Genomic DNA, 10,721 nt, shown 5'->3' with positions numbered 1-10,721 from the left:
GCTTCTTTACTGTCTCAACCTCATCTTTTTCAAGTATTTACAATATTGCCACTGCAATGAATAGTGGCAACAACCTTGTACGAACTGTTTGGAGCTTTTATTGCCCTTTAATGCACGTAAATCTCTTTACACTCTCTCTGTTTCAATTGTTATGAACTAAAAACAACATTTCTTTCACTTTCTCTCTATATTCATCCAAAAAACTCAAGCTTTTGATTCAAAATATGGGCTATGGTTGACAGAGCCATATTTCTTTCGTTTTTACTTACGGTTGCTTTCGTTTGAGGTTCTGGGTGGTTGGAGAAGACCTTGTGTGCAAACGAAGTCATCTCACCTAGTTTAAGGTACGAATTTGAATTTTTTTTCAAGATCTGTTCGCGTAGAAGACTTACTAGTAAGTCATCTGTATGTAGAAGACTTACTGATGAGTCTTCTGGTCAAACGGACGACTTAAATTAAGTCGTCCAGCTTTGTTTGTTAAAAAAAAACACTTCAGACGACTTATATATACGTCGTCTATGAGAAACGGGCTAGTTTTGCATTTGACCGAATCGTGTCAGATCTTTGACTATTTCTGGACGACTTATAATTCAGTCGTCTCTGGGAAAGTTAAAATTTCAATATTTTATGAAAACTTGACGACTTACGTGTAAGTCGTCCTAGGTTAGTTTTGTAATTGAAAAATAAAACTTCATAATTTAACTTTAACCAGACGACTTAATATAAAGTCGTCCAGCTAAACGACTTAATTTAAGGTCGTCCGGGATAAGCAAGGTTTGACCAGAAAATTGGGAAAAATTCTGGACGACTTTGCTTTCCCCGGACGACTTTAAATTAAGTCTTCTGGAGGGACGACTTTATATTAAGTCGTCTGGTTAAAGTTAAATTATGAAGTTTTATTTTTCAATTACAAAACTAACCTAGGACGACTTACACGTAAGTCGTCAAGTTTTCATAAAATATTGAAATTTTAACTTTCCCAGAGACGACTGAATTATAAGTCGTCCAGAAATAGTCAAAGATCTGACACGATTCGGTCAAATGCAAAACTAGCCCGTTTCTCGTAGACGACGTATATATAAGTCGTCTGGAGTGTTTTTTTTAACAAACAAAGCTGGACGACTTAATTTAAGTCTTCCGTTTGACCAGAAGACTCATCAGTAAGTCTTCTACATACAGATGACTTACTAGTAAGTCTTCTACGCGAACAGATCTTGAAAAAAAATTCAAATTCGTACCTTAAACTAGGTGAGATGACTTCGTTTGCACACAGGGTCTTCTCCAACCACCCAGAACCTCAAACGAAAGCAACCGTAAGTCAAAACGAAAGAAATATGGCTCTGTCAAAAGCTTGAGTTTTTTGGATGAATATAGAGAGAAAGTGAAAGAAATGTTGTTTTTAGTTCATAACAATTGAAACAGAGAGAGTGTAAAGAGATTTACGTGCATTAAAGGGCATTAAAAGCTCCAAACAGTTCGTACAAGGTTGTTGCCACTATTCATTGCAGTGGCAATATTGTAAATACTTGAAGAAGATGAGGTTGAGACAGTAAAGAAGCCATTTTCGAAAAAAAAAAAATGTTAATGGCATTTTCGTAGATAAAATGCAGGTGCGGGGTTAAAATCTCAAAAAAAGGAGTCAAAAGAAAATGTTAGTTTTCTGTTTGACTCCAAGTTTTGAGTCACTTTTGCAAAAAGCCCAACTTTTAAACCTTTTATAAAAATAAACTTTGTAAAACTTTTTTTATTAAACAATTTTCTAAAGTCTTTTTTTTTTATAAAGTTTAAAAGTTTATTTTTACTAAAAACATTTTACAAAGTTTTATTTTTAAATTTTTCATACGTTTTAAAAGCATTAAAGTAAAAAGTTTAATCTTTTTATTAAAAAGTTTAATCTTTTTAATAAAAATTTTAATAAAAAGGGAGAAAACGTTTAAAAGTAGAACCCTAATAAGTATCTTTTTAATAAAAAGTTTAATCTTAACTGAAACTTCCATAATTTTCGCCAAAATCAGGTTTTCTTATCAGTAGAAGACACTTTTTACACTACGTAGAACCAAGACAAAAATACCATAAGCAGATTCTACCTCATGTAGACGTACGTATAAGTATTGTCTAGATTTCGTATTCTAAGAATCTTAGAATACCTCATAAAAGTAGAAACTATTTTCTGAGAAAAAATAACTAACTTTACAATTAGTAGAATTCGCATTCCATATATTTAGAAGTTTAATTAAAAGTAGATTGTTCGTTCTAAAAAAGTAGATGAATTTGTTTAATCTGGATTTCAATTTCTACTAACTCATTTTCCGTAAAAGATGAAATCTATTTTCAGTAGAACATAAATTAAAATTTGAATTTATCAATTTTTTGAACAAAAAGAAAAAAATCAGTTTATTTGTGTATATGTGTGTTTTATCAATTGTCTCTATTTTTTATTATATTTTTGATTCTTTAAACTATTTATTTTATTAAGTTTTAGAAATGGAAAGGATAAATGGACTAAAATGGAAAAACAAAATTTATACCAAAGGGACAATCATGCTGTTTTTTGTTCTTTTTTGGCAAATTTTCCTATATATTATCATATTAAATAATATATATGAGCTATAATCATACACTTTATATTGTTAAAAGTCATAAATTTTATATATTTATTTAATCAATAGATTTTTGATTATCAGTGCCAATTCCCCTTTTATATTTTACTAAAATACAAATACAAATAATAAAATATGTTTTATATAAATATAAAGGTTTTTAGTAATAAACCTCCTCAACTATTTTTAAATCTTAAAAAATTCTTGAATTAATTTTTTGTTTTGTTTTAATCCCGTATTTTGTAAACCGTTTAATGTCTGTCATCCTCCGTAGTTCCATAACATAATATGACTGAAAAATTAATTGGAATTTTTTTTCTGACTGAAAATAGTTGAGGGATTTTATCAATAAAAACATTGAAAAAAAATTGTTCAAGAAAAGAATAAAAAGTTGATTTTCTCCGTTTAATTTTTGAGGTCTATTTTTTCTGCTTTCATAATCGAAAGGAACTACTTTTATTTTGATGATTTTCAGTGGTTGATGTTCATTTTAATTTCTTATAAGTAAAAAATAATTTATTATTTTAATCCAATTACATTAGTTTTAAAAAGTTTACATGTTTTTATGAAACAATCCTTTCAAAAACGTTAATCAAAAACATCAATCAAATCTAGTCACTCCATATAATAGAATAATATATATATATATATATATATATATTTATATTGATTAATTTTTAAATTTCATTTTTTAGAATATTAAATTATTAATTGTAATATTATATGATATATAATTATTAAATTTAGATAATGAACTTAGCTTTTTGTTTTGTCGGTAATGAACTTAGCTAAACTAATAAAATTTTAAAATATGATTGTCAGACTTTTTTCCTTATTTATATTTTTAAATAAAAAATATATGTTCAATAATTTAATTTAATTTTATGGTATATTTGATGCTCTTAATTTAGTTTCAATAAAAATAAGAGAAAATGTTTCTTTAATAATTATTATAATATATATTGGTAAGTAATTTAGAAATAACCATATGAAAAAAATATATGATACTTACTATAGTTCATATTTTAAATTGCATGTTTACTATAAATTAATCATAGTGAGATTCTAAAACTTGCAATAATTTTGATGTTATTTTCAATGGTATAAAACATAACTACATATTAGTTCTGTACAACAATATTAAATTAAAAAACTTATATTTCAAATTATTTCAGTACATTTCTAAAAATTATCAGGGGTGGTACAAGCAAAGTATTTGGTATTTTTAGTATATTTGGTATTTGACTCTGTTTTTACGGATTGTAAAATTTTAGACTTGTAACTGATTTGTTAAAAACAAGCAGTATTTGTTTACAAGTAACTATATTACTTATCTTATCTTATTAGTAAAAAAAAGTAGGATTACAAATAAGATTTACAAATTACTTAACTTATCTTATCTTATTAGTTCTTACTTGTAAATTATTTAAAAATTGTGGGAACCGAAATTCACACTGTCGATTTCTGTTTAAATAAAGAAAGTAGGAGAATCTTAATTTCCCAGAGGTCCCGGATATCTGCTAATACCACACACCAAGCAATCAGAACATGAAATAAAGACGATAAAATATAAGAAATCGAAAAGAGAGAAAAGTTCATCTTATTCCGAATTCGTGTTTGAGCGTTACAACAAGGTAAGAGCCTGGGCTACGAGAGTTGTCGGCGAGATTCGTAGTTCTAAAACCCTAAAGCTGCGAAACCTAATTGAGTCGCAGCTCGAATAACAAAAACGGAAAATTGCCTAAATTGCTCTAAGTGCTAAGTTTGCTGTGTATTCCGTATCTCTCTGCCTCTCGCCTAGGACTCCTTATATACTCGCTTTTAGGTCGGTTTGCACCTTTCCCTTTCTAACCTTAAGCCGTCATAGCTCAAAAATGGAGATATTCCATTTTTTCCGATCTTCGTGATTATATTCGAAAACTTTACATTTATCCGCAGAAACTTGACATTTATCTTGCCTTATAAACCAAGCATAAACCGTCATAAGACTTATGGGTTTCCTCATCGTATCTTCTGTGCACTGCTCTGATTGTATTCTTTGTATTAGCTTATTATTATAACTTGATTTTACTTTTATTGTGAACACATTTTTTTTGCTTTATTATGAATGTATATAACGATTTTATAATTGTTTTTACATAGGTGCTGGAATCAATAAAGAGTTAAAACAATGCCTACCAAAGCAGGCGTGTGGGAAGACTTGCGAAGAGTACTGTGTAGGACACATTAACGATAAATCGGGTATAAGGACATCTTGTGAATCTGGCACATGTTGTTGTATAAAAGATGGTGCTGTATAACCACGAGATATTGTAATCTCATCAAATATATGTATCTCCTAGAATAATGGTTTAGATGTAATTAATGGTTTGTGTATTGTGCTCTCGATCTTCTTAGCTAAAGAAAATCATTATCTATTTTCTTTGGATTGTAATCTATTGAGAACACTAAGTAAAAGCATAAGAATGTGAAGGAATCTTTGATTCAATTTTGAAAGGCGGATTGCGAGGTACAATTGTAGGAAAAAAATGCTTAAGATACAAACTCAGAGCGTGAAATAACTTGCATAAGGTGATTACAATTGAGAGAAAAGTTACTTCCCGAAGAAGAATGCTCACATGCTAGGCTATAAAAAATTATGTATAGTTTAGGAAAATGTACATATGTTTTTTTTTTGTCCATGTGAACGACGAAAGACGGCTGTTTTCTGACACTGCGTGCTAGATTATCCGCCTTTTTATTTTGCGTCTTTGGTACATGTATTATCTCTGAACGTGTAAGACTCTCTTTCAGATTCTTGATATCTTCCAAATAACTTGCAAAACCTGGCCATTCTTCTGGTTCCGAAACCATCTTCACCAATTGAGAAAAATCCGTTGCAAATGTAACCTTAAATTGTCTTAAGTTCCTCATACATTCCATTGCCCATAGTAACGCCTCGAACTCTGCATGCAGAGGAGATAGAGACGCTCTTACGTTCCTAGCTCCCATCAGACCCGCAAATCCAATTAAAGTACTGAACCAGCCTTGGCCAGAGAACATATCTCCCTCTTTCCATGATCCATCTGTAAAGCACCATCTGCCGGGAATCGACGGAGGAAGCGTAACCTGAGTCTCCGCTCCCATCTTCTGATCTTTCAGTAACTGTGCCTCAGCCCAGAGTGTTGATTCCGTCTCAGCCAATTTAAGAGTATCCCTAGGATCTATCTCCAGATTACTAAAAACCTTATTATTTCTTTCTTTCCAAATGTACCAAAGTATCCAAGCAAATTGATGATCTTCCATCGGTGGAGCGACTCTCCAGAATAGATGATCTATATTTGTAAATAAAGAGTCTGTCGGAAAAATAGCTTGATTTGTTGGAATCTTTGACAGAGCCCACACCTGAATAGTTGGAGGGCACTCAAAAAACACATGGTTAATCGATTCCTCCTCTGCTCCACATCTTGCACAGCATATCTCCCTTTGCATCCCTCGTGCCTGCAAATTCTTCTTCACTGCTATACATCCTGAGATCAATTGCCAAAGAAAATGTTTTATCTTTGGTGAGCACCGTATTTTCCAACAAAAAGCCTTTAGAACGTCAACCGTAGGACCAATGAATAACGGTATTCTCTCCCTATCCGGGTAAATCCTCTCCACTTGATATCCTGATTTAACCGAAAATTAGGAAAATGTACATATGTTTATTAGTAAAAATGAGTAAAAACCCAACAATGTCAAGTAGTTATTTATTTTTAATACTTGATACTGTTTTGCATTTGAAAGTAATTAAAATAGATTATTGATATTCGACTTTGTTCAAGTCAATTTCCAAATTTTACAAGTTAAATAAAGACCATGTACAGAGTACGAGGCGAGACGGGTAAGGAATAACTATGCTCATCTCTAACAATTCAGTGATATCTATGTATTATAATAAAATAGAAGTACAAAACATTATTTACCTAATTGATTTTTAAATCTTATTCATTCCTTTTTAAACTAATTTTAACCATTTAATTTATTGTTTTTTCCAATTAATTCGACATCATTTATTACAGAAGTGTAAAATATAATGTACCTATTTTAAGTTTTTTATTATATCTTTACATTCCTTTTTCCATTCTTTATAACTATTTTATTAATTGTCTATACCATAATAATTTGACATCATTTAGTTTAAGTTTATGGGCATAGTTCGAGTCGGGTCCTCGGTTATGAAGAATATGAATATAAAGCTATCCAAAAACATATGTGTTTAGAAATGTCATTAAACAATTTATTAAAATAAAAAAAGTAAAACACAACAGACAAGCGGATCAATCTCTAGTTAGATTTAAAAACTTTAGGGAGGATTCATGTCTCTAAGCGGAGATTTGAACAAACATTAAAATCACGGATTCGATAAATCAAAAAGATTTGCTTCCTTTGATATATTTGACTACGAAACTATATTTTGTTTTTATTCATATTAGAGAAATTTATTTTAAAATTAAGTATGTCGTTTATGTTTACCAACTATTTTTACATGAAAGATTAAAATATTACCCTACCAATATTGAAACATAATTAGGAAATAGAATATTTTCTTTTGGCTATAATATGAAGAAATAAATCGAAATGATTCTTTTGACTTAAAAATACCTTTTACGTATATTGTTTTTGTTATATATATATATATATATATATATATATATATATATATATATATATATATATATATATATATAACAATCCGAAGTAAAACAAAAATAGAAAACATATAAGAAGTTAAGAAGATTTCATAAAAATGGCTATCACCAAGAAAATGCTACTTGCATTTGTTGTCAATATCTTCCTCATCGTATCTTCTATGCACTGCTCTGATCGCATTCTTGGTATTAGCTTATTATTATAACTCGATTTTACTTTTATTGTGAACACATTTTTTTTGCTTTATTATGAATGTATATAACGATTTTTAATTGTTGTTACATAGGTTCTGGAATCAATTAACAGTTAAAACAATGCTTCCCAAAGCAGCCGTGTGGGAAGACTTGCAAAGAGTACTGTGTAGGACACATTAACGATAAATGGGGTATAAGGACATCTTGTAAATCTGGCACATGTTGTTGTATAAAAGATGGTGCTGTATAACCACGAGATATTTTAATCTCATCAAATATATGTATCTCCTAGAATAATGGTTTGGATGTAATAAATGGTTTCTGTATTGTTCTCTCGATCTTCTTAGCTAAAGAAAATCATTGTCCATTTTCTTTTGATTGTAATCTATTGAGAACACTGAGTCAAAGCATAAGAATGTGAAGGAATCTTTGATTCAATGTTGTAAGGCGGATTGCAAGGTACAATTGTAGAAAGAAAAGCTTAAGATACAAACTCATAGCGCGAAATAACTTGCATAAGGTGATTACAATTGAGGAAAAAGTCACTTGCCGAAGAAGAATGCTCACATGATAGGCTATAAAAAATTGCGTATAGTTTAGGAAAATGTACATATGTTTATTAGTAAAAATGAGTAAAAACCCAACAATGTCAAGTAGTTATTTATTTTTAATACTCGATACTTTTTTGCATTTGAAAGTAATTTAAATAGATTATTTGATATTCGACTTTGTTCAAGTCAATTTCCAAATTTTACAAGTTAGATAAAGACCATGTACAGAGTACGAGGCGAGAAGGTAAGGAATAACTATGCTCATCTCAAATAATTCAGTGATTTCTATTTATTATATTAAAACAGAAGAACAAAACATTATTTATTTAATTTTAAGTGTTTTTTACATCATATTCATTCCTTTAACTATTTTAACCATTTAATTTATTATCTTTTCCAATAATTCGACATCATTTATTACAGAAGTGTAAAATGTAATGTACTTATTTTAAGTTTTTATTATATCTTTACATTACTTTTTCATTCTTCATGACTACTTTATTAATTGTCTTTACCATAATAATTTGACATCATTTAGTTTACGTGTTAACATAATAATTCTACAGGTTTGAATTCAATTGTTCCATTTGTGACAAGAATTCAAACCGGTTAACAAAGAAAGTTTTACCTATTTAGATAATTAGTTAGGCATGGGTATTTCGGTATTCGTTTGGGTACGAATCGGTTTTTTTAGGTATAAGGATTTCGGATTTTAAAATTATGCTCTGTTTGGCTATTGTAAGTTTATGGGCATAGTTCGAGTCTGGTCCTCGGTTATGATGTATAGGAATATAAAGCTATCCAAAAGCATATGTGTTTAGAAATGTCATTAAACAATTTATTAAAAAAAGAAAAAGAAAAACACAACAGACAAGCGTATCAAGCTCTAGTTAGATTTTAAAACTTTAGAGAGGATTCATGTCTCTAAGGGGAGATTTGAACAAACATTAAAATCACGGATTCGATAAATCAAAAAGATTTGCTTCCTTTGATATATTTGACTACGAAGCTATACTTTGTTTTTATTCATATTATAGAAATTAATTTTGAAATTAATTTTGTCTTTTATGTTTGCCAACTATTTTTCATGAAATATTAAAATATTACCCTACCAATATTGAAACATAATTAGGAGATAGAATATTTTCTTTTGACTATAATCTGAAGAAATAAATCGAAATAATTCTTTTGACTTAAAAATACCTTTTACTTATATTTTAAAGTTATATATATATATATATAACAATCTGAAGTAAAACAAAAATATAAAAAATATAAAAAGTTAAGAAGATATCATAAAAATGGCTATCACCAAGAAAATGCTACTTGCATTTGTTGTCAGTATCTTCCTCATTGTATCTTCTGTGCACTGCTCTGATCGCATTCTTGGTATTAGCTTATTATTATAACTCGATTTTACTTTTATTGTGAACACATTTGTTTTTGCTTTATTTTGAATGTATATAACGATTTATAACTGTTGTTACCTAGGTGCTGGAATCAATAAAGAATTAAAAAAATGCTTCCCAAAGCAGCCGTGTGGGAAGACTTGCGAAGAGTACTGTGTAGGACACATTAACGATAAATGGGGTATGAGGACATCTTGTGAATCTGGCGCATGTTGTTTTGAATGTATATAACGATTTATAATTGTTGTTACATAGGTGCTGGAATCAATAAAGAATTAAAACAATGCTTCCCAAAGCAGCCGTGTGGGAAGACTTGCGAAGAGTACTGTGTAGGACACATTAACAATAAATGGGGTATAAGGACATCTTGTGAATGTGGCGCATGTTGTTGTATAAATGATGGTGATGTATAACCACGAGATATTGTAATTTCATCAAATATATGTATATCCTAGAATAATGGTTTGGATGTAATAATTGGTTTGTGTATTGTGCTCTCAATCTTCTTAGCTAAAGAAAATCATTATCTATTTTCTTTTGATTGTAATCTATTGAGAACACTGAGTCAAAGCATAAGAATGTGAAGGAATCTTTGATTCAATGTTGTAAGGCGGATTTCGAGATACAATTGTAGAAGGAAAAGTTTAAGATACAAACTCAGAGCGCGAAATAAATTGCATATGGTGATTAGAATTGAGGGAAAAGCTAATTGCCGAAGAAGAATGCTCACATGCTAGGCTATAAAAAATTATGTATAGTTTAGGAAAATGTACATATGTTTATTAGTAAAAATGAGTAAAAACCCAACAATGTCAAGTAGTTATTTATTTTTAATACTCGATACTTTTTTGCATTTGAAAGTAATTTAAATAGATTATTTGATATTCGACTTTGTTCAAGTCAATTTCCAAATTTTACAAGTTAAATAAAGCCCATGTACAGAGTACAAGGAGAGACAGGTAAGGAATAACTAGGCTCATCTCTAACAATCCAGTGATTTCTATGTATAATATTAAAACAGAAGTACAAAACATTATTTACCTAATTTTAAGTGATTTTTACATCTTATTCATTCCTTTTTAAACTAATTTTAACCATTTAATTTATTATATTTTCTAATTAATTCGACATCATTTATTACAGAAGTTTAAAGTATAATGTACCTATTTTAAGTTTTATTATATCTTTGCATTCCTTTTTCATTCTTCATGACTACTTCATTAATTGTCTTTACCATAATAATTCGACATCACTTAGTTTACGTGTTAACATAATAATTCTACAGGTTTGAAT

Source organism: Brassica oleracea, chromosome C3, assembly GCF_000695525.1.
Source record: "Brassica oleracea var. oleracea cultivar TO1000 chromosome C3, BOL, whole genome shotgun sequence".
Taxonomy (NCBI): Eukaryota; Viridiplantae; Streptophyta; class Magnoliopsida; order Brassicales; family Brassicaceae; genus Brassica; species Brassica oleracea.
This window is presented reverse-complemented; position numbering follows the sequence as displayed.